We start from the raw sequence: 23,660 nt of genomic DNA, 5'->3' as shown, positions 1-23,660 counted from the left end.
AAGGCAGCAAGATGCATCCTCATTTCAATGTCTACTGAAATAATACAGGTTGACACCAGGAAACATAAACGTCACTGCATCCTTGCTGCTTCCTCATGGGGAAGTCTGTTTAATGTGAAAACAAGGTGATATCTAATCAGCACACAGGTAAGGAATTAAGAAAATCTTTCTTTATGGGTGAAGATGTTTCTCACAAAATTGTTGCACCAAGGCATCATTGAAATTCAAGCTGGAAAGATGATTTTAATATATCACTTGTACATTTTGTACTGCTCTTCTGGTGACAATGTAGTTTGTTTTTGTCAATTACCATTTTAATAATAGGGTAAAGAAAATTAAGTGGATTTTTGAAAGAAAACAATACTGTCAATATACTATTAAAACAAATTAAAATGGTAAAAGTTATTGTACTTTAAGTAAAAATAAAAGAGCAAAAATATCAATCCCAGTTTTGGATTACTTTAATTAACAAAAAACAATGCATATAGCAGAGGATAGTTTCAATCTGCCTACCTCTGGGTTATGGACCCAGCATGCTTCCATTACAGTACTCTGCTGCACATGTAAGTGCAAGAGATCCTGAAGCACTCACTCATCATGGGAAAGTACCAATGTGTTTCTTCATTGGTTGATGGAAGAAACATCTTACAAAAACTCTCCACATTATTGACTTTTTAAAATGTTACTAGGAAACATTCTAGATGAATGCTTATTAGCCTTTGTCAGTATGTACTTTTGAAAAGTGTCGCTGTGGCGCAATCAGTTAGTGTATAAGGCTATTAACCAAAAGGTTGGTGGTTCAATCCCACCCAGGGACGTAATTGACCTTGTTATCAGATTTTGGTGATCTTTAAGTAGACAAGTCAAAATTTCAAACCCCATCTTATGGTGTAGGATACATGGCCTTCTCTGATGTAATCAGAGTTAGATTTGATTAAGTGATTTTATAAAAAAAACAGCTAGGAAGCACAATTTAGCAGTGGGTTGCAGAGAAAAAGAAAAATGCTGTCAGAAAAATCCAATTGAGTGATTAAACAGCTCTTCATTTTCTGGCTTTATTTTTATGCTAACAAATTTGTTCTCTGAAAAGTGTCCACGAAGCCAAGTCTCTGATTAACACCTTTGTAGGGATGGTTTTTAACCTATTACTAAATTAAACTTGCTTCATTGGAAAGGCAGCAAGATGCATCCTCATTTCAATGTCTACTGAAATAATACAGGTTGACACCAGGAAACATTAACGCCACTGCATCTTTGCTGCTTTCTCATGTGGAAGTCTGTTAAATGTGAAAACAAGGTGATATCTAATTAGCACACAGGTAGGGAATTAAGAAAATCTTTATTTAAGGGTGAAGATGTTTCTCACAAAATCGTTACCTCAATGCATCATTGAAATTCAAGCTGAAAAGATGATTTTAATATATCACTTGTACATTTTGTATTGCTCTTCTGGTGACAATGTAGTTTGTTTTTGTCACTTACCATTTTAATAATAGGGTAAAGAAAATTAAGTGGATTTTTGAAAGAAAACAATACTGTCAATATACTATTAAAACAAATTAAAACGGTAAAAGTTATTGTACTTTAAGTAAAAATAAAAGAGCCAAAATATCAATCCCAGTTTTGGATTACTTTAATTAACAAAAAAAATGCATATAGCAGAGGACAGTTGCAATCTGCCTACCTCTGGGTTATAGGCCCAGCATGCTTCCATTGTAGTCCTCTGCTGCACATGTAAGTGCAAGAGATCCTGAAGTACTCACTCATCATGGGAAAGTACCAATGTGTTTCTTCATTGGTTGATGGAAGGAACATCTTACAAAAACTCTCCAGATTATTGACTTTTTAAAGTTTTTCTAGGAAACGTTCTAGATGAATGCTTATTAGCCTTTGTCAGTATGTACTTTCGCAAAGTGTCTCTGAGGCGCAAATAGTTAGCGTGTTCAGTTGTTAACCAAAAGGTTGGTGGTTCAATCCCACCTAGGGACGTAATTGACCTTGTTATCAGATTTTGGTGATCTTTAAGTAGACAAGTAAAAATTTCAAACCACATCTTATGGTGTAGGGTACCTGGCCTTCTCTGATGTAATCAGAGTTAGATTTGATTAAGTGATTTTATAAAAAAAACTGCCACGAAGCACAATTTAGCAGTGGGTTGCAGAGAAAAAGAAATATGCTGGCAGAAAAATCCAATTGAGTGATTAAACAGCTCTTCATTTTCTGGCTTTATTTTTATGCTAACAAATTTGTGCTCTGAAAAGTGTCCACAAAGCCAAGTATCTGATTAACACCTTTGTAGGGATGGTTTTTCACCTATTATTAAATTAAACTTGCTTCATTGGAAAGGCAGCAAGTGATGTCATCCAAGCAGTGGGTCAAAGTTGGCTTCAAACCTCGTCTGCTTATGAAAAGAGAAAAGGGGTATGCAGGGCATGGCGGCCTTTTGCGGTGCTTGGATGACCCCTAGTTCGCATTAAATAATGCAGTCGAGTTTCCCACATTTGGGGAAATCACAGGGGTCAGCATACCCAGAATGCAATGAATGAACCGCACCCTGGGAGAACAGTCTTCATGACCATGGTATCTCCTATGCAAAATAAGTATGATTTGGGATAGGGCTGGGGAGGGCCGCTGCTCAGGCACATCTCTGTCAAGTAAAGGAGATTCAACTGAGGCAGCACAAGGGAACTCTTATCTGGGGACAACAACTGCAGGGAGAACACATATTTTCAGATGAACATGGGAGGGCAGAAGGCTGCCTAATACTGAAGCACCCCCAAACAACAAACCAAATGCAACAACTAGTGCAAGCATTCCTGGGGGAAGGCCTGCAGCAGATGGATTTGCATATGGCGATGTCATCCAAGCAGAGGGTCAAAGTTGGCTTCAACCCTCGTCTGCATATGAAAAGAGAAAAGATGCGTGCAGGGCATGGCGGCCTTTTGCGGCACTTGGATGACCCCTAGTTCGCATTAAACACCTCCACCCTCCGTCGGTGTGGGGCTCATGTTGGCTATGCCCCAGCCCCTGAAGCATTCAAGCTGATTTCTTGCAGCAGCTGGGCACTGTAACAGCTCCAGAGCTGCTCTGTAAGGCAAGTAAAAGGGTGTGGGCCCTGCAGCACTACCTGTAGTTCGCATTGTGCGAGACCCCTAGTTCGCATTAAACACCCCCACCCTCCTTCAGTGTGGGGCTCATGTTGGCCATGCCCCAGCCCCTGAAGCATTCACGCTGATTTCTTGCAGCAGCTGGGCACTGTAACAGCTCAAGAGCTGCTCTGTAAGGCAAGTAAAAGGGTGTGGGCCCTGCAGCACTACTTGTAGTTTGCATTGTGCATTGGAAGGCACAAAGTAAGCAGACGGGAGGAGAAGTCAGGATAGTGCACAAGGGTATAGACGGGAGGGGCTCAAGAAAAAAGAAGTGGAAACAGACAGCAAACTAGGCTTCCAATGCACAATGCAAACTACAGGTAGTGCTGCAGGGCCCACACCCTTTTACTTGCCTTACAGAGCAGCTCTGGAGCTGTTTAATCACTCAATTGGATTTTTCTGCCAGCATAATTTTTCTCTTACGTCCTAGAGGATGCTGGGGACTCCGTAAGGACCATGGGGGATAGACGGGCTCCGCAGGAGACATGGGCACTTTAAGAAAGACTTTAGATCTGGGTGTGCACTGGCTCCTCCCTCTATGCCCCTCCTCCAGACCTCAGTTTACTACTGTGCCCAGAGGAGACTGGGTGCTTTTCAGGAAGCTCTCCTGAGTTTCCTGATAGAAAGTATATTTGTTAGATTTTTTTATTTTCAGGGAGCCTGCTGGCAACAGACTCCCTGCATCGAGGGGCGGAGGGGAGAGATGCACACCTACTTCTGTGAGTTGATAGGCTCTGCTTCTTAGGCTACTGTACAGCATTAGCTCCAGAGGGATCGGTACGCAGGTCTCACCCTCGCCGTCCGTCCCAGAGCCGCGCCGCCGTCCCCCTCGCAGAGCCGGAAGATAGAAGCCGGGTGAGTATGAGAAGAAAAGAAGACTTCAGAGGCGGCGGAAGACTTCATGATCTTCACTGAGGTAACGCACAGCAGTAAAGCTGTGCTCCATTGCTCCCATACACCTCACACACGGCAGTCAGTGTAAGGGTGAAGGGCGCAGGGGGGACGCCCTGGGCAGCAATATAGACCTCTCTTTGGCAAAATAAATATATATGCAGCTAGGCACTGTATATATATATAAGAGCCCCCGCCATTTTTTTACTATATTTGAGCGGGACAGAAGCCCGTCGCTGAGGGGGTGGGGCTTCTCCCTCAGCACTCACCAGCGCCATTTTCTCCACAGCACCGCTGAGGGGAAGCTCCACGGACTCTCCCCTGCTTATACCACGGTAGAAAGAGGGTCTTAAAGAAGAGGGGGGCACATAATTAGGCGCATATATATATGGAAATACAGCGCTACTGGGTAAACATAAAATTATTGTGTTTTTTTCCTGGGTCATATAGCGCTGGGGTGTGTGCTGGCATACTCTCTCTCTCTGTCTCTCCAAAGGGCCTTGTTGGGGAACTGTCCTCAGATAAGAGGATTCCCTGAGTGTATGGTGTGTCGGTACACGTGTGTCGACATGTCTGAGGTAGAAGGCTCTCCTAGAGAGGAGCAGGAGCAAATTAATGTGGTGTCTCCATCGACAACGCCGACACCTGACTGGATGGATATGTGGAATGTTTTAAGTGCTAATGTAAACTTATTACACAAGAGATTAGACAAAGCTGAAGCTAGGGAACAGTCAGGGAGTCAACCCATGCCTGTCCCTATGTCGCAGGGACCTTCGGGGTCTCAAAAGCGCCCACTATCCCAAATAGTTGACACAGATACCGACACGGATTCTGACTCCAGTGTCGACTACGATGATGCAAAGTTACAGCCAAAATTGGCTAAATGTATTCGATATATGATTATTGCAATAAAAGATGTTTTGCACATCACAGAGTCCCCTGTCCCTGACACGAGGGTACACATGTATAAGGGAAAGAAACCTGAGATAACCTTTCCCCCCTCACATGAGTTGAACGAATTATGTGAAAAAGCTTGGGAATCTCCAGACAAAAAGCTGCAGATTCCCAAAAGGATTCTTATGGCGTATCCTTTCCCGCCAATGGACAGGATACGGTGGGAATCCTCCCCTAGGGTGGATAAAGCATTGACACGCTTATCCAAAAAGGTAGCGCTGCCATCCCAGGATACGGCTACCATCAGGGACCCTGCTGACCGCAAGCAGGAGGTTACCCTAAAGTCCATTTACACACATTCTGGTACCTTACTCAGACCGGCGATTGCGTCGGCCGGGGTTGTAGCGCGGTGGCAGCATGGACAGATACCTTATCAGCAGAGATTGAGACCCTAGATAAGGATGCTATGTTATTGACCATAGGGCATATAAAAGATGCTGTCCTATATATGAGAGATGCTCAAAGTGACATTAGTCTACTGGGTTCTAGAATAAACGCTATGTCGATTTCTGCTAGACGAGTCCTATGGACCCGGCAATGGACAGGTGATGCCGACTCAAAAAGGCATATGGAGGTTTTACCTTACAGGGGTGAGGAATTGTTTGGGGAAGGTCTCTCGGACCTAGTCTCCACAGCTACAGCTGGTAAATCAAATTTTTTGCCTTATATTCCCTCACAGCCTAAGAAAGCACCACATTATCAAATGCAGTCCTTTCGATCACAGAGAAACAAGAAAGTACGAGGTGCGTCCTTTCTTGCCAGAGGTAAGGGCAGAGGGAAGAAGCTGCACAACACAGCTAGTTCCCAGGAACAGAAGTCCTCCCTGGCCTCTACAAAATCCACCGCATGACGCTGGGGCTCCGCTAAAGGAGTCCGCCCAGTTGGGGGCACGTCTTCGAGTTTTCAGCCACATCTGGGTTCATTCGCAGGTGGATACCTAGGCAATAGAAATTGTTTCTCAGGGTTACAAGCTGAAATTCGAAGAAGTGCCTCCTCGCCGGTTTTTCAAATCGGCCCTACCATCTTCTCCCCAGGAAAGGGAGATAGTGTTAAATGCAATTCACAAATTGTATCTTCAACAGGTGGTGGTCAAGGTTCCCCTGCTTCAACAAGGAAAGGGAAATTATTCGACCCTGTTTGTAGTCCCAAAACCGGACGGTTTGGTCAGACCCATATTAAATTTAAAATCCCTGAACCTATACTTGAAAAGGTTCAAGTTCAAGATGGAATCGCTAAGAGCGGTCATCGCCAGCCTAGAAGGGGGGGATTTTATGATATCTCTGGACATAAAGGATGCATACCTTCATGTACTCATTTATCCACCTCATCAGGCGTACCTAAGATTTGCGGTACAGTATTGTCATTACCAATTTCAGACGTTGCCGTTTGGTCTCTCCAGAATTTTCTCCGAGAATTTTCACCAAGGTAATGACGGAAATTATGGTGCTCCTGCGAAAGCAAGGTGTCACAATTATCCCGTACTTGAACGATCTCCTCATAAAAGCGAGATCAAGAGAGCAGTTGCTGAACAGCGTATAACTTTCACTGAAGGTGTTACAGCAACACGGCTGGATTCTCAATATCCCGAAGTCGCAGTTGGTTCCTACGACTCGTCTGACTTTGCTTGGGCATTATTCTGGATACGGACCAGAAAAGGGTTTATCTTCCGATAGAAAAGGCCCAGGAACTCATGACTCTGGTCAGGAACCTATTGAAACCAAAACAGGTGTCAGTGCATCACTGCACTCGAGTCCTGGGAATGATGGTGGCATCATACGAGGCCATTCCCTTCGGCAGGTTCCATGCGAGGATCTTGCAATGGGACCTACTGGACAAATGGTCTGGGTCACATCTACAGATTCATCAGTTGATCACCCTGTCCCCCAGGGCCAGGGTATCTCTCCTGTGGTGGCTGCAGAGTGCTCACCTTCTAGAGGGCCGCAGGTTCGGCATTCAGGACTGGATCCTGGTGACCACGAACGCGAGCCTCCGAGGTTGGGGAGCAGCCACACAGGGAAGAAATTTCCAAGGTCTTTGGTCAAGTCAGGAGACTTGTCTTCACATCAACATCCTGGAGCTAAGGGCCATATACAACGCCCTATGTCAAGCGGAGACCTTACTTCGCGACCAACCAGTTCTGATCCAGTCAGACAACGTCACCGCAGTAGTTCATGTAAACCGCCAAGGCGGCACAAGGAGCAGAGTGGCGATGGCGGAAGCAACCAGAATTCTTCGCTGGGCGGAGAATCATGTAAGCGCACTGTCAGCAGTGTTCATTCCGGGAGTGGACAACTGGGAAGCAGACTTCCTCAGCAGACACGACCTACATCCAGGAGAGTGGGGACTCCATCAGGAAGTCTTCGCACAGATTGCAAGTCGGTGGGGACTGTTCCAGATAGACATGATGGCGTCCCGCCTCAACAAAAAGCTACAGAGGTATTGCACCAGGTCAAGAGACCCTCAGGCAGTAGCTGTAGACGCCCTAGTGACACCGTGGGTGTTCCGGTCGGTCTATGTATTTCCTCCTCTACCTCTCATACCCAAGGTGTTGATAATAGTAAGAAAAAGAGGAGTAAGAACAATTCTCATTGTTCCAGATTGGCCGCGAAGGACCTGGTATCCAGATCTGCAGGAAATGCTCACAGAAGATCCGTGGCCACTTCCTCTAAGACAGGACCTGTTGCAACAGGGGCCCTGTCTGTTCCAAGACTTACCGCAGCTGCGTTTGACGGCATGGCGGTTGAACGCCGGATCCTAGCGGAAATGGGTATTCCAGATGAGGTCATTCCTACGCTAATAAAGGCTAGGAAGGACGTGACATCTAAACATTATCACTGTATATGGCGAAAATATGTTTCTTGGTGTGAGGCCAGGAATGCTCATACGGAAGAATTCCACCTGGGCCACTTCCTTCACTTCCTACAAACTGGAGTGAATTTGGGCCTAAAATTAGGCTCTATTAAGGTTCAGATTTTGGCCTTATCCATTTTCTTTCAAAAGGAATTGGCCTCTCTTCCTGAAGTAAGTACAAACTTTTGTGAAGGGAGTACTGCATATTCAGCCTCCTTTTGTACCTCCGGTGGTCCCTTGGGACCTTAACGTGGTGTTAAGGTTATGGTTTGAACCACTTAAAATGGTGGAGTTTAAATATCTCACTTGGAAGGTGGTCATGTTATTAGCCTTGGCTTCCGCTAGGCGAGTGTCGGAATTAGCAGCTTTATCACATAAAATCCCCTATCTGGTTTTCCATATGGATAGAGCGGAATTGCAGACCCGTCCTCAATTCCTGCTAAAAGTGGACTCATCCTTTCATATGAACCAACCTATTGTGGTGCCTGTGGCTACGCGTGACTTGGAGGATTCCGAGTCCCTTGATGTGGTCAGGGCTTTGAAAATTTACGTGGTCAGAACGGCTAGAGTCAGAAAAACAGAAGCACTGTTTGTCCTGTATGCAGCCAACAAGATTGGCACCCCTGCTTCAAAGCAGACTATTGCTCTCTGGATCTGTAACACGATTCAGCAGGCGCATTCTATGGCGGGATTGCCGTTGCTTAATTCAGTCAAGGCCCATTCCACTAGGAAGGTGGGCTCTTCTTGGGCAGCTGCCCGAGGGGTCTCGGCACTACAGCTGTGCCGAGCTGCTACTTGGTCGGGTTCAAACACCTTTGCAAAGTTCTATAAGTTTGATACCCTGGCTGAGGAGGACCTCCTGTTTGCTCAATCGGTGCTGCAGAGTCATCCGCAGGAGCCCGTTTGGGAGCTTTGGTATAATCCCCATGGTCCTTACGGAATCCCCAGCATCCTCTAGGACGTAAGAGAAAATAAGATTTTAAACCTACCGGTAAATCTTTTTCTCGTAGTCCGTAGAGGATGCTGGGTGCCCGTCCCAAGTGCGGACTACTTCTGCAAGACTTGTATATAGTTATTGCTTACATAAGGGTTATATGTTAGTTTTCATCGGTCTTGGACTGATGCTATGTTGTTTTCATACTGTTAACTGGGTAGTATATCACAAGTTATACGGTGTGATTGGTGTGGCTGGTATGAATCTTGACCTTGGATTAACAAAAATCCTTTCCTCGTACTGTCCGTCTCCTCTGGGCACAGTTTCTCTAACTGAGGTATGGAGGAGGGGCATAGAGGGAGGAGCCAGTGCACACCCAGATCTAAAGTCTTTCTTAAAGTGCCCATGTCTGCTGCGGAGCCCGTCTATCCCCCATGGTCCTTACGGAGTCCCCATCATCCTCTACGGACTACGAGAGAAAAAAATTTACCGGTAGGTTTAAAATGTTATTTTTTTCTCTGCAACCCACTGCTAAATTGTGCTTCCTAGCTGTTTTTTATAAAATCACTTAATTAAATCTAACTCTGATTACGTCAGAGAAGGCCAGGTACCCTACACCATAAAAGGGGGTTTGAAATTTTGACTTGTCTACTTAAAGATCACCAAAATCTGATCACAAGGTCAATTACATCCCTGGGTGGGATTGAACCACCAACCTTTTGATTAATAGCCCATGTAAGTGAAAGAGATCCTGAAGCACTCACTCATCATGGGAAAGTACCAATGTGTTTCTTACAAAAATTCTCCAGATTATTGACTTTTTAAAGTTTTTCTAGGAAACGTTCTAGATGAATGCTTATTAGCCTTTGTCAGTATTTACTTTCGCAAGGTGTCTATGTGGCGCAATCGGTTAGCATGTTTGGCTATTAACCAAAAGGTTGGTGGTTCAATCCCACCCAGGGATGTAATTGACCTTGTAATCAGATTTTGGTGATCTTTAAGTAGACAAGTCAAAATTTCAAACCCCCTCTTATGGTGTAGGGTACCTGGCCTTCTCTGATGTAATCAGAGTTAGATTTAATTAAGTGATTTTATAAAAAAAAACAGCTAGGAAGCACAATTTAGCAGTGGGTTGCAGAGAAAAAAAATTATGCTGGCAGAAAAGTCCAATTGAGTGACGAAACAGCTCTTCATTTTCTGATTTTATGTTTATGCTAACAAATTTGCTCTCTGAAAAGTGTCCACAAAGCCAAGTCTCTGATTAACACCTTTGTAGGAATGGTTTTTCACCTATTACTGAATTAAACTTGCTTCATTGGAAAGGCAGCAAGATGCATCCTCATTTCAATGTCTACTGAAATAATACAGGTTGACACCAGGAAACATAAACGTCACTGCATCCTTGCTGCTTCCTCATGGGGAAGTCTGTTTAATGTGAAAACAAGGTGATATCTAATCAGCACACAGGTAAGGAATTAAGAAAATCTTTCTTTATGGGTGAAGATGTTTCTCACAAAATTGTTGCACCAAAGCATCATTGAAATTCAAGCTGGAAAGATGATTTTAATATATCACTTGTACATTTTGTACTGCTCTTCTGGTGACAATGTAGTTTGTTTTTGTCAATTACCATTTTAATAATAGGGTAAAGAAAATTAAGTGGATTTTTGATAGAAAACAATACTGTCAATATACTATTAAAACAAATTAAAATGGTAAAAGTTATTTTACTTTAAGTAAAAATAAAAGAGCCAAAATATCAATCCCAGTTTTGGATTACTTTAATTAACAAAAAACAATGCATATAGCAGAAGATAGTTTCAATCTGCCTACCTCTGGGTTATGGGCCCAGCATGCTTCCGTTGCAGTACTTTGCTGCTCATGTAAGTGCAAGAGATCCTGAAGCACTCACTCATCATGGGAAAGTAGCAATGTGTTTCTTACCAAAACTCTCCAGATTATTGACTTTTTAAAGTTTTGTTAGGGAACGTTCTAGATGAATGCTTATTAGCCTTTGTCAGAATGGACTTTTACGAGGTGTCTCTGTGGTGCAATCGGTTAGCATGTTTGGCTATTAACCAAAAGGTTGGTGGTTCAATTCCACCCAGGGATGTAATTAACCTTGTGATCAGATTTTGGTGATCTTTAAGTAGACAAGTCAAAATTTCAAACCCCCTCTTATGGTGTAGGGTACCTGGCCTTCTCTGATGTAATCAGAGTTAGATTTAATTAAGTGATTTTATAAAAAACAGCTAGGAAGCACAATTTAGCAGTGGATTGCAGAGAAAAAAAAATTATGCTGGCAGAAAAGTCCAATTGAGTGATTAAACAGCTCTTCATTTTCTGACTTTATTTTTATGCTAACAAATTTGCTCTCTGAAAAGTGTCCACAAAGCCAAGTCTCTGATTAACACCTTTGTAGGAATGTTTTTTCACCTATTACTGAATTAAACTTGCTTCATTGGAAAGGCAGCAAGATGCATCCTCATTTCAATGTCTACTGAAATAATACAGGAAACCAGGAAACATAAACGTTACGGCATCCTTGCTGCTTTCTCATGTGGAAGTCTGTTTAATGTGAAAACAAGGTAATATCTAATCAGCACACAGGTAAGGAATTAAGAAAATCTTTCTTTATGGGTGAAGATGTTTCTCACAAAATTGTTGTCCGAATGCATCATTGAAATTCAAGATGGAAGATGATTTTAATATATCACTTGTACATTTTGCATTGCTCTTCTGATGACAATGTAGTTTGTTTTTGTCAATTACCATTTCAGTAATAGGGTAAAGAAAATTAAGTGGATTTTTTAAAGAAAACAATGCTGTCAATATACTATTAAAACAAATTAAAATGATAAAAGTTATTGTACTTTAAGTAAAAATAAAAGAGCCAAAATATCAATCCCAGTTTTTGATTACTTTAATTATAAAAAAAAAATGCACATAGCAGAGGATAGTTTCGATCAATCGACCTCTGGGTTATGGGCCCAGCATCCTTCCATTGCACTACTCTGCTGCTCATGGAAGTCTGAGAGATCCTGAAGACTAAATTGATTAAAGGCCTAAAAGTACTGGACTATAAGGAAAGACTTACTAGGCTGAATATGTATACACTAGAAAAGAGGTGCCTAAGAGGAGATATTATTAATATCTTCAAATATGTAAAGATACATAACAAAGAGTTATCAGAGGAATTATTTATTAAAAGAACACGTGGTCACTCGCTGCGACTGGAGGAAAGTTCAGAACGCAATGGAGGAAAGGGTTCTTCACTGTTAGGGCAATCAGGATGTGGAATTCCCTGCCAGGGAAGGTGGTAATGGCGGACTCTGTAATTGGATTTAAAAAAGGAATGGATACATTTCTGAATGAAAAAGCTATCCAAGGTTATAATACTTAAAATATCAACATGGTTAATCCGGGGGTAACATGAGTTTTAGTAGCTAACTAGTCATAAAACATTATTCAGCAAGTATGTAGAATCATCACAACTTAAAACAGGTTGAACACGATGGGCAATTTGCCTCTATTCAACCTCAAAAACTATGTTACTATATGTTACTATATTACTGTAGTATATAGAACACCACAATGCAATGAGCAGTGATAGTGAGCACTGATGAGGATACTAGAACTGACACTGAGCAGCAAGATGCAGCACTGGACTATTAGTAATGTACTGTAGTATGCTGAGCACCACAATGCAGCACAAGACAATGAGCAGTGATACTGAGCACTGATGAGGATACTACTGAGAACTGACACTGAGCAAGAGAGACACACTACTAGTATTACTGAGCAGCAATAGGTAACCACTGATACTGAGCACTGATATTGAGATTTCCACTGAGAGAACATAGCCACGTCCTCTCCGCTCTCTCTTCAATGCACGAGTAAAAATGGCGGCAACGCGCAGCTCTATATATAATATCCGAATCTCGCGAGAATCCGACAGCGGGATGATGACATTTTCCCTTGTTCAGGTTTTCCGAGTCAGGCGGGAACAACCGAGCCTGCCTCAGACCAGTGTAAACCACGTGGAGTTCGTGGGGAATTCGGTTCTCGGAGAACCGAACCCGCTCCTCTCTACCTTATACCCATCAATTTTTTTTATTTTCAATCTAAGCCCCTGCAGTTTTCTGTAAGCATCTGCTTCGCTATGATGATCAACAAGTCACAAGGGCCAAACACTCAGGGCTTGAGGCATAGATCTTTGGACCAGCTGCTACAAGCATGGCAGAGGTGTCACTATCACTGGTGACACCCAGAGAGGTGGCGAGGGAGATTGTAATGCAGTACGTGCAAATAAGCAGCGCAATGGTAAAAAGGAGGCATGATTTCATAGGTAGGGGCGTGGCCTGGTGGCCTGAATCTACATTTTATTGCTCCGGGTGTCCCGGGGGTTGGGGGCTGCACCCGGGGACTAGTGTGTAAGCGGTGCTGGCTCCTGCACAGTGACAGGGCATGGCCACCCAGTATGACACCTCCCTTCTTGACCATGCTGTAATTGCAGTCGCACTGCAGTTCAGCGTGATCATAAACAATGGTGTAGCCTCCTGCTGGTGCAGACTGTATGTGCGCGCAGGAAGCCGCCACCATTTTTGTGATCACAGCGGCTGAATGTGATGTCATACAGCCGCTGTGACCACGCCCCCTGTGTCTCCTCCATTGCAGACCCCATTTTGAAGCCTTGCCCCCGCACTGCTCCATCCCTGACTTGGAAATGGAGTGTTGCTGACCCCACTCTCCCCCCCTGCCCCGATTGACAGGCAGAGGCGATCGCATGCAGGCACATGCGTATGATCTTAGCAATTTTTGCAGTTGGATCGCTTATTGTGATTGCAATCCAACCTGAATCAGGCCCTATTACCTATCACAATGCGCTGCGGGCAGTACAAAATTGGGTTAATATAGGAGAAAAACCCCCAGACCTGTGCTCCTTAACTGTACCTGGTGGCTAGTGGAGCGGCTGCCCAGTAATCAGTGTCCACCCCAGTGCGCACACGGCCCACCCCCTACGGCCACGCTCCCCTTAATCAGCGGCCTCGTGATCCGGAAGGGCGGTGTGTGTGTGACTGACCTTAGGAAGAAACCGGAGCCTCCGCTGCAGTGACCCAGCAACCAGGGCACGGGAGTATACAGCGCCGCTGGGAGTGATGAAGCTGCAGTAAAGATGTCTATTAGACCTAGCCTGCTGCAGCCCTTGTAGATTCTCATAAAACAAGTTCTTCTTTTCTTGTCAAAATTAATAGCTAAGAATAGGCTGCCTGAGGCAGGCCCCTGTTAAGTGGCCTGCTACTGAAGGCACCAACTACAAACTGAGCTCCCTGTTCATGGAAGCGGGGTTATAGAGGAGGATGCGCTGAGCATCTTGGGAACAGTCAAAAGCTTTGAGCCGGTTGGTGCCTCAGATCAAGATCCTACTCTACACCCCAATGTGAATCCTTGTGGAGTCCAGTGTACCCCACAGAAGAAATTAATGTGTCACACCCATTGGCAGCAACCTTAGAATAGCTGCTGACGGGCACAATTGAGAAAGGATGGGGGGGGGGGCATTTGAATCCAGCACATAGATGCAATTCAAATATGTAATTTGTACCTTCCTATTTTAAAATATAATGGATGAACCTCACCCTGTGAGAACAATCTTCATGATCAAGAGATCTAATATGTAAAATAAGTATGAATTGGGATAGGGCTGGGGAGGGTGGCAGCTCGGGCAGCCCCTCCCCCGTCAAGTTAAGGAGATTCAACTGAGGAAGCACAAGGGAACTCTCGTCTGGGGACAACAACTGCAGGGAGACCACATCTTTTCAGATGAACATGGGAGGGCGGAAGGCTGCCTAATACTGAAGCACCATCAAATATCAAACCATATCCAACAACTAGTACAAGCATTCCTGGGGGAAGGTCTGCAGCAGACGGATTTGCATACGGTGATGTCATCCAAGCAGTGGGCCAAAGTTGGCTGGAACCCTCATCTGCATATAAAAAGAGAAAAGGGGCATGCAGGGCATGGCGGCCTTTTGCAGTGCTTGGATGACCCCTAGTTCGCATTAAACACCCCCACCCTCCTTTGGTGTGGGGCTCATGTTGGCCATGCCCCATCCCCTGAAGCATTCATGCTGATTTCTTGCAGCAGCTGGGCACTGTAACAGCTCCAGAGCTGCTCTGTAAGGCAAGTAAAAGGGTGTGGGCCCTGCAGCACCACATGTAGTTCGCATTGTGCGTTGGAAGGCACAAAGTAAGCAGACGGGAGGAGAAGTCAGGATAGTACACAAGGGCATCCTTTTCTCTTAGTCCGTAGAGGATGCTGGGGTCACATTAAGAACCATGGGGTATAGACGGGATCCGCAAGAGACATGGGCACTTAAAGACTTTCAAAGGGTGTGAACTGGCTCCTCCCTCTATGCCCCTCCTCCAGACTCCAGTTATAGGAACTGTGCCCAGGGAGACGGACATTTCGAGGAAAGGATTTATTGTTAAACTAAGGTGAGCATCTTACCAGCTCACACCTTAAGCATGCCGCAGAACGTGGCATTCAACAGAACACAAGCCAACGGCATGAACAATTGCAGCAAAAAGCTGAGCAGAACCGTAACACAACATGTGTATAACCACAAGTAATAACTGCAGACACAGTATGGACTGGGACGGGTGCCCAGCATCCTCTACGTACTAAGAGAAAAGGATTTACCGGTAGGTATTAAAATCCTATTTTCTCATATGACCTAGAGGATGCTGGGGTCACATTAAGAACCATGGGGTTATACCAAAGCTCTTGAACGGGTGGGAGAGTGCGAACGACTCTGCAGCACCGAATGACCCAACTTGAGGTTATCATCAGCCAAGGTATCAAACTTGTAAAACTTAGCAAAAGTGTTTACTAAATAGCTGCTCGGCAAAGTTGCAATGCCGAGACTCCCCGACCAGCTGCCCAGGATGAACCCACCTTTCTAGTAGAATGGGTCTTCACCTAATTCAGTAACGGCAATCCTGCCGTGGAATGAGCATGCTGAATCTTACCACAGATCCAGCGCATAATGGTCTGCATGGAAGCAGGACACCCAATCCTGTTGGGAGCATACAGGACAAACAGAGCCTCTGTTTTCCTAATCTGTACCGTTCTGGTGACATAAATTTTCAAAGTTCTGACCACAGCCAGAGACTTTGACTCAACGAAGGTGTCAGTGGCCAAAGGCACCATGTGGAAAGATGAACCACCTTTGGCAGAAATTGTTGACGTGTCCTCAATTCTGCTCTATCTTCATGAAAGATCAAATAAAGGCTCTTGTGATACTGCATGGTTTGTACTGTTTTCCATGTGCTCCCAGATCTTTCAAGCAAGTAGCATGGTCAAGAAAGTTCTGTTTGAAAAGAAACAAACATTTACTGTCATTGTTATGCAAATAAACTTACATTAAAGCTAACAAGAAAGCACACTCGTTCTGTCTTTAAACTGATAAAAGAAACCCCAATAATATGGGGCATGCAAAAATTGAGATAAAACTCAGTTTTGCTCCTCTCCACGGAAATCTTTAATAAAAGGCGAAATATTTGTTAGTTCTGAAGAGAAACCAGAGCATGACCAAGATTCCACCTGTCGCCTGAGTGCCATGCCAGCAGTTCTCATTCAGCTCAAAGTAAGCACCCAATTTGAATGAAAGAAAGCAGATTTCTCACCAGGCTTCCCCTTGCTATAAACATCGTTTGTACTCTTTTCCATGTGCTCCCAGATCTTTCAAACAATTAGTGTGGTCAAGAAAGTTCTGTTTGAAAAGAAACAAACATTTACTGTCATTTCTATGCAAATGAGCTTACATTAAAGCACACTCGTTCTATCTTTAAACCGATAAAATAAAACCCCAATAAGATGGGGCATGCAAAAATTGAGATAAAACTCCGTTTTGTTCCTCTCCACGGAAATCTTTAGTAAAAGGCGAAAGATTTGTTCGTTCTGAAGAGAAACCACAGCATGACCAAGATTCTACCTGTCGCCTGAGTGCCATGCCAGCAGTCCTCATTCAGCTCAAAGTGAGCACCCAATTTGAAAGAAAGAAAGCAGATTTCTCACCAGGCTTCCCCTTGCTATAAACATGGTTTGTACTCTTTTCCATGTGCTCCCAGATCTTTCAAGCAATTAGTATAGTCAAGAAAGTTCTGTTTGAAAAGAAACTAACATTTACTGTCATTTCTATGCAAATGAGCTTACATTAAAGCACACTCGTTCTATCTTTAAACTGATAAAAGAAACCCCAATAAGACGGGGCATGCAAAAATTGAGATAAAACTCAGTTTTGCTCCTCTCCACGGAAATCTTTAGTAAAAGGCGAAAGATTTGTTCGTTCTGAAGAGAAACCAGAGCATGACCAAGATTCCACCTGTCGCCTGAGTGCCATGCCAGCAGTCCTCATTCAGCTCAAAGTGAGCACCCAATTTGAAAGAAAGAAAGCAGATTTCTCACCAGGCTTCCCCTTGCTATAAGCATGGTTTGTACTCTTTTCCACGTGCTCCCAGATCTTTCAAGCAATTAGTATGGTCAAGAAAGTTCTGCTTGAAAAGAAACAGACATTTATTGTCATTGTTATGCAAATAAACTTACATTAAAGCTAACAAGAAAGCACACTCGTTCTGTCTTTAATCCGATAAAAGAAACCCCAATAATATGGGGCATGCAAAAATTGAGATAAAACTCAGTTTTGCTCCTCTCCACGGAAATCTTTAGTAAAAGGCGAAAGATTTGTTCGTTCTGAAGAGAAACCAGAGCATGACCAAGATTCCACCTGTCGCCTGAGTGCCGTGCCAGCAGTCCTCATTCAGATCAAAGTGAGCGCCCAATTTGAAAGAAAGCAGATTTCTCACCTGTCTTCTCCTTGCTATAAGCATGGTTTGTACTGTATTCCATGTGCTCCCAGATCTTTCAAGCAAGTAGCATGCTCAAGAAAGTTCTGTTTGAAAAGAAACAAACATTTACTGTCATTTCTATGCAAATGAGCTTACATTAAAGCACACTCATTCTATCTTTAAACCGATAAAAGAAACCCCAAAAAGATGGGGCATGCAAAAATTGAGATAAAACTCGGTTTTGCTCCTCTCCACGGAAATCTTTAGTAAAAGGCGAAAGATTTGTTCGTTCTGAAGAGAAACCAGAGCATGACCAAGATTTTTATCTGAAAATATGTGTTCTCCCTGCAGTTGTTGTCCCCAGATGAGAGTTCCCTTGTGCTGCCTCAGTTGAATCTCCTTTACTTGACAGGGGGATGCTCGAGCAGCGACCCTCCCCAGCTCTAGCCCAACTCCTACTTACCTGCCAGGTGAGATACTATGATCATGAAGGTGCTTCTCCCAGGGCAAGGCTCACCCATTGCACTCTGGTTGTGCTGCCCCTGCGATTTCCCCAAATGTGGGAAACTTGACTGCATAATTTGTGTTTCCCTTGGTCGGCTCTCGTATAATTCAGATCTCTTTGTCTCAGGTCTCTCTCCAGCCTAGTTTGCTGTCTGTTTCCACTTCTCTTTTCTTGAGCCGCTCCCTTCTATGCCCTTGCGCACTATCCTGACTTCTCCCGTCTGCTTACTTCGTGCCTTCCAACGCACAATGCAAACTACAGGTAGTGCTGCAGGGCCCACACCCTTTTACTTGCCTTACAGAGCAGCTCTGGAGCAGTTACAGTGCCCAGCTGCTGCAAGAAATCAGCTTGAATGCTTCAGGGGCTGGGGCATAGCCAACATGAGCCCCACACCGAAGGAGGGTGGAGGTGTGTAATGCGAACTAGGGGTCATCCAAGCGCCGCAAAAGGCCGCCATGCCCTGCACGCCCCTTTTCTCTTTTCATATGCAGACGAGGGTTGAAGCCAACTTTGACCCACTGCTTGGATGGCATCACCATATGCAAATCCATCTGCTGCAGGCCTTCCCCCAGGAATGCTTGCACTAGTTGTTGCATTTGGTTTGTTGTTTGGGGGTGCTTCAGTATTAGGCAGCCTTCTGCCCTCCCATGTTCATCTGAAAATATGTGTTCTCCCTGCAGTTGTTGTCCCCAGATGAGAGTTCCCTTGTGCTGCCTCAGTTGAATCTCCTTTACTTGACAGAGATGTGCCTGAGCAGCGGCCCTCCCCAGCCCTATCCCAAATCATACTTATTTTGCATAGGAGAGACCATGGTGTTGAAGATTGTTCTCCCAGGGTGAGTTTCATTCATTGCATTCTGGGTATGCTGACCCCTGTGATTTCCCCAAATGTGGGAAACTCAACTGCATTATTTGTGGTAGTGGGGGACTGTGTTTGTGCTTTCCTCTGGTCAGCTCTGGTAAAAGTCAGATTTCTTTGTTTCAGTTCTTCCTCTAGCCTTGTTCTTCTTTCGAGAGTTCCCTTGTGCTGCCTCAGTTGGATCTCCTTCACTTGACAGGGGGGTGCCCGAGCAGCGACCCTCCCCAGCTCTAGCCCAACTTCTACTTACCTGCCAGGTGAGATACTATAATCATGAAGGTGCTTCTCCCAGGGCAAGGCTCACCCATTGCACTCTGGATGTGCTGCCCCTGCGATTTCCCCAAATGTGGGAAACTTGACTGCATAATTTGTGTTTCCCCTGGTCGGCTCTCGTATAATTCAGATCTCTTTGTCTCAGGTCTCTCTCCAGCCTAGTTTGCTGTCTGTTTCCACTTCTCTTTTCTTAAGCCGCTCCATTCTATGGCCTTGCGCACTATCCTTACTTCTCCCGTCTGCTTACTTTGTGCCTTCCAATGCACAATGCAAACTACAGGTAGTGCTGCAGGGCCCACACCCTTTTACTTGCCGTACAGAGCAGCTCTGGAGCTGTTACAGTGCCCAGCTACTGCAAGAAATCAGCTTGAATGCTTCAGGGGCTGGGGCATAGCCAACATGAGCCCCACACCGAAGGAGGGTGGAGGTGTTTAATGCGAACTAGGGGTCATCCAAGGGCCGCAAAAGGCCGCCATGCCCTGCACGCCCCTTTTCTCTTTTCATATGCAGACGAGGGTTGAAGCCAACTTTGACCCACTGCTTGGATGACATCACCATATGCAAATCCATCTGCTGCAGGCCTTCCCCCAGGAATGCTTGCACTAGTTGTTGCATTTGGTTTGTTGTTTGGGGGTGCTTCAGTATTAGGCAGCCTTCTGCCCTCCCATGTTCATCTGAAAATATGTGTTCTCCCTGCAGTTGTTGTCCCCAGATGAGAGTTCCCTTATGCTGCCTCAGTTGAATCTCCTTTACTTGACAGAGATGTGCCTGAGCAACGGCCCTCCCCAGCCCTATCCCAAATCATACTTATTTTGCATAGGAGATACCATGGTCATGAAGATTATTCTCCCAGTGTGAGGTTCATTCATTGCATTCTGGGTATGCTGACCCCTGTGATTTCCCCAAATGTGTGAAACTTGACAGCATTATTTGTGGTAGTGGGGGACTGTGTTTGTGTTTTCCTCTGGTCAGCTCTGGTAAAAGTCAGATTTCTTTGTCTCAGATCTTCCTCTAGCCTTGTTCTTCTTTCGAGAATTCCCTTGTGCTGCCTCAGTTGGATCTCCTTCACTTGACAGGGGGGTACTCGAGCAGCGACCCTCCCCAGCTCTAGCCCAACTCCTACTTACCTGCCAGGTGAGAAACTATGATCACGTAGGTGCTTCTCCCAGGGCAAGGCTCACCCATTGCACTCTGGGTGTGCTGCTCCTGCGATTTCCCCAAATGTGGGAAACTTGACTGCATAATTTGTGTTTCCCCTGGTCGGCTCTCGTATAATTCAGATCTCTTTGTCTCAGGTCTCTCTCCAGCCTAGTTTGCTGTCTGTTTCCACTTCTCTTTTCTTAAGTGCCTTCCAATGCACAATGCAAACTACAGGTAGTGCTGCAGGGCCCACACCCTTTTACTTGCCGTACAGAGCAGCTCTGGAGCTGTTACAGTGCCCAGCTGCTGCAAGAAATCAGCTTGAATGCTTCAGGGGCTGGGGCATAGCCAACATGAGCCCCACACCGAAGGAGGGTGGGGGTGTTTAATGCGAACTAAGGGTCATCCAAGCGCCGCAAAAGGCCGCCATGCCCTGCATACCCCTTTTCTCTTTTCATATGCAGATGAGGGTTCCAGCAAACTTTGGCCCACTGCTTGGATGACATCACCGTATGCAAATCCGTCTTCTGCAGAACTTCCCCCAGGAATGCTTGTACTAGTTGTTGCATTTGGTTTGTTGTTTGGGGGTGCTTCAGTATTAGGCAGCCTTCTGCCCTCCCATGTTCATCTGAAAATATGTGTTCTCCCTGCAGTTGTTGTCCCCAGATGGGAGTTCCCTTGTGCTGCCTCTGTTGAATCTCCTTTACTTGACAGAGATGTGCCTGAGCAGCGGCCCTCCCCAGCCCTATCCCAAATCATACTTATTTTGCATAGGAGATACCATGGTCATGAAGATTGTTCTCCGAGGGTGAGGTTCATTCATTGCATTTTGGGTATGCTGACCCCTGTGATTTCCCCAAATGTGGGAAACTCGACTGCATTATTTGTGGTAGTGGGGGACTGTGTTTGTGCTTTCCTCTGGTCAGCTCTGGTAAAAGTCAGATTTCTTTGTCTCAGATTTTCCTCTAGCCTTGTTCTTCTTTCGAGAGTTCCCTTGTGCTGCCTCAGTTGGATCTCCTTCACTTGACAGGGGGGTACCCGAGGAGCAACCCTCCCCAGCTCTAGCCCAACTCCTACTTACCTGCCAGGTGAGATACTATGATCATGAAGGTGCTTCTCCCAGGGCAAGGCTCACCCATTGCACTCTGGGTGTGCTGCTCCTGCGATTTCCCCAAATGTGGGACACTTGACTGCATAATTTGTGTTTCCCCTGGTCGGCTCTCGTATAATTTAGATCTCTTTGTCTCAGGTCTCTCTCCAGCCTAGTTTGCTGCCTGTTTCCACTTCTCTTTTCTTGAGCCGCTCCCTTCTATGCCCTTGCGCACTATCCTGACTTCTCCCGTCTGCTTACTTTGTGCCTTCCAACGCACAATGCGAACTACAGGTAGTGCTGCAGGGCCCACACCCTTTTACTTGCCTTACAGAGCAGCTCTGGAGCTGTTACAGTGCCCAGCTGCTGCAAGAAATCATCTTGAATACTTCAGGGGTGTGGCCATACCTGTAATCTGCAGCCAGTAAAATTGATTGCAAGCCTTGGGAGTGAACCCAAAATTGCAATCAATGTAGCTGGTAAATCATTAAACTTTCTTGTAGACACAGGGGCGGCCAAATCAGTGATAAATTCGACAGTGGGCATGAGAACCACTGGTAGGACAATTCCAGCCATAGGAGTAACAGGAGTAGTCCAGCATTACCCTGTTAGCAAACCAGCAGAGATTACAATAGGGCCGTTACATACCAAGCATTCCTTTTTGCTGGCTGCATTGGCACCGACCAATCTCCTGGGTAGAGACTTACTGTGTAAAATGGGGTGCGTCATTTATTGTACTCCTGAAGGTGTATTCTTGGACATACCTGAGAATCACGCTCAGGAAGTGCGAGACATGTTAGATTCCCCATCAAAATTAATGTCACATACCATTATGACAAATAGGACTCCATCCCAAGTAGAAGAAATGACATCTCAGATACCAGAGTCACTTTGGACAAAAGATGGACAGGACACTGGATTAATGGCAAACGTAGCTCCAGTAGTTGTACAAGTAAAAGATGGTAGGATATGCTTCATCTACACGTTATAGCCCTGAATTTTCCAATGCCTAGCTCTTTGCAAAAGAGAGATATTGGCAAGGAAAAGCTGTATTGTACCTTTGCATTTTTCTCCCAAACGAAAGACACTAGAATGAAAATTTTAAAGCCTACTGTTAGTGCTTCATCTACACGTTATAGCCCTGAATTTTCCAATGCCTAGCTCTTTGCAAAAGAGAGATATCGGCAAGGAAAAGCTGTATTGTACCTTTGCATTTTTCTCCCAAACGAAAGACACTAGAATGAAAATTTTAAAGCCTCCTGTTAGTGCTTCATCTACACGTTATAGCCCTGAATTTTCCAATGCCTATCTCTTTGCAAAAGAGAGATATCGGCAAGGAAAAGCTGTATTGTACCTTTGCATTTTTCTCCCAAACGAAGGACACTAGGATGACAATTTTAAAGCCTCCTATTAGTGCTTCATCTACACGTTATAGCCCTGAATTTTCCAATGCCTATCTCTTTGCAAAAGAGAGATATCGGCAAGGAAAAGCTGTATTGTACCTTTGCATTTTTCTCCCAAACGAAGGACATTAGAATGAAAATTTTAAAGCCTCCTGTTAGTGCTTCATCTACACGTTATAGCCCTGAATTTTCCAATGCCTATCTCTTTGCAAAAGAGAGATATCGGCAAGGAAAAGCTGTATTGTACCTTTGCATTTTTCTCCCAAACGAAAGACACTAGAATGAAAATTTTAAAGCCTCCTGTTAGTGCTTCATCTACACGTTATAGCCCTGCATTTTCCAATGCCTATCTCTTTGCAAAAGAGAGATATCGGCAAGGAAATGCTGTATTGTACCTTTGCATTTTTCTCCCAAACGAAAGACACTAGAATGAAAATTTTAAAGCCTCCTGTTAGTGCTTCATCTACACGTTATAGCCCTGCATTTTCCAATGCCTATCTCTTTGCAAAAGAGAGATATCGGCAAGGAAAAGCTGCATTGTACCTTTGCATTTTTCTCCCAAACGAAAGACACTAGAATGAAAATTGTAAAGCCTCCTGTTAGTGCTTCATCTACACGTTATAGCCCTGCATTTTCCAATGCCTAGCTCTTTGCAAAAGAGAGATATTGGCAAGGAAAAGCTGTATTGTACCTTTGCATTTTTCTCCCAAACGAAGGACACTAGAATGAAAATTTTAAAGCCTCCTGTTAGTGCTTCATCTACACG

At 44.7% G+C, this 23,660-nt stretch overlaps 12 non-coding genes and 2 pseudogenes across 12 annotated transcripts; 8 read left to right on the top strand and 6 right to left on the bottom strand.

Annotated features, from left to right (window-relative positions):
• Window positions 1-2,425: 2,425 nt before the first annotated feature.
• Window positions 2,426-2,604, bottom strand: LOC135044574 (U1 spliceosomal RNA; annotated as a pseudogene).
• Window positions 2,605-10,817: 8,213 nt separating this feature from the next.
• TRNAN-AUU (transfer RNA asparagine (anticodon AUU)) lies at window positions 10,818-10,891 on the top strand. Its single transcript has one exon. It is a non-coding gene; the product is annotated as a tRNA-Asn (tRNA).
• A 5,360-nt stretch (window positions 10,892-16,251) lies between these two features.
• LOC135044777 (U5 spliceosomal RNA) lies at window positions 16,252-16,367 on the bottom strand. Its single transcript, XR_010237316.1, has one exon. It is a non-coding gene; the product is annotated as a U5 spliceosomal RNA (small nuclear RNA).
• A 275-nt stretch (window positions 16,368-16,642) lies between these two features.
• Window positions 16,643-16,758, bottom strand: LOC135044691 (U5 spliceosomal RNA). The gene has a single exon (XR_010237232.1). It is a non-coding gene; the product is annotated as a U5 spliceosomal RNA (small nuclear RNA).
• A 274-nt stretch (window positions 16,759-17,032) lies between these two features.
• LOC135044638 (U5 spliceosomal RNA) lies at window positions 17,033-17,148 on the bottom strand. The gene has a single exon (XR_010237179.1). It is a non-coding gene; the product is annotated as a U5 spliceosomal RNA (small nuclear RNA).
• Window positions 17,149-17,434: 286 nt separating this feature from the next.
• Window positions 17,435-17,550, bottom strand: LOC135044620 (U5 spliceosomal RNA). The gene has a single exon (XR_010237161.1). It is a non-coding gene; the product is annotated as a U5 spliceosomal RNA (small nuclear RNA).
• Window positions 17,551-17,820: 270 nt separating this feature from the next.
• Window positions 17,821-17,936, bottom strand: LOC135044628 (U5 spliceosomal RNA). The gene has a single exon (XR_010237169.1). It is a non-coding gene; the product is annotated as a U5 spliceosomal RNA (small nuclear RNA).
• Window positions 17,937-18,080: 144 nt separating this feature from the next.
• LOC135044400 (U1 spliceosomal RNA) lies at window positions 18,081-18,243 on the top strand. The gene has a single exon (XR_010237004.1). It is a non-coding gene; the product is annotated as a U1 spliceosomal RNA (small nuclear RNA).
• A 671-nt stretch (window positions 18,244-18,914) lies between these two features.
• On the top strand, window positions 18,915-19,078 carry LOC135045051 (U1 spliceosomal RNA). The gene has a single exon (XR_010237585.1). It is a non-coding gene; the product is annotated as a U1 spliceosomal RNA (small nuclear RNA).
• A 152-nt stretch (window positions 19,079-19,230) lies between these two features.
• On the top strand, window positions 19,231-19,393 carry LOC135044477 (U1 spliceosomal RNA). Its single transcript, XR_010237065.1, has one exon. It is a non-coding gene; the product is annotated as a U1 spliceosomal RNA (small nuclear RNA).
• Window positions 19,394-20,064: 671 nt separating this feature from the next.
• Window positions 20,065-20,228, top strand: LOC135045278 (U1 spliceosomal RNA). The gene has a single exon (XR_010237785.1). It is a non-coding gene; the product is annotated as a U1 spliceosomal RNA (small nuclear RNA).
• Window positions 20,229-20,380: 152 nt separating this feature from the next.
• LOC135044381 (U1 spliceosomal RNA) lies at window positions 20,381-20,543 on the top strand. The gene has a single exon (XR_010236986.1). It is a non-coding gene; the product is annotated as a U1 spliceosomal RNA (small nuclear RNA).
• Window positions 20,544-21,158: 615 nt separating this feature from the next.
• Window positions 21,159-21,322, top strand: LOC135044781 (U1 spliceosomal RNA). The gene has a single exon (XR_010237320.1). It is a non-coding gene; the product is annotated as a U1 spliceosomal RNA (small nuclear RNA).
• Window positions 21,323-21,474: 152 nt separating this feature from the next.
• LOC135044421 (U1 spliceosomal RNA) lies at window positions 21,475-21,616 on the top strand (annotated as a pseudogene).
• Window positions 21,617-23,660: the final 2,044 nt, after the last annotated feature.

Source organism: Pseudophryne corroboree, unplaced genomic scaffold (genome assembly GCF_028390025.1).
Source record: "Pseudophryne corroboree isolate aPseCor3 unplaced genomic scaffold, aPseCor3.hap2 scaffold_90, whole genome shotgun sequence".
In the NCBI taxonomy this organism is placed as follows: Eukaryota; Metazoa; Chordata; class Amphibia; order Anura; family Myobatrachidae; genus Pseudophryne; species Pseudophryne corroboree.
Note: the sequence above shows the minus strand (reverse complement) of the source record. Positions and strands in the feature narration are given on the sequence as shown.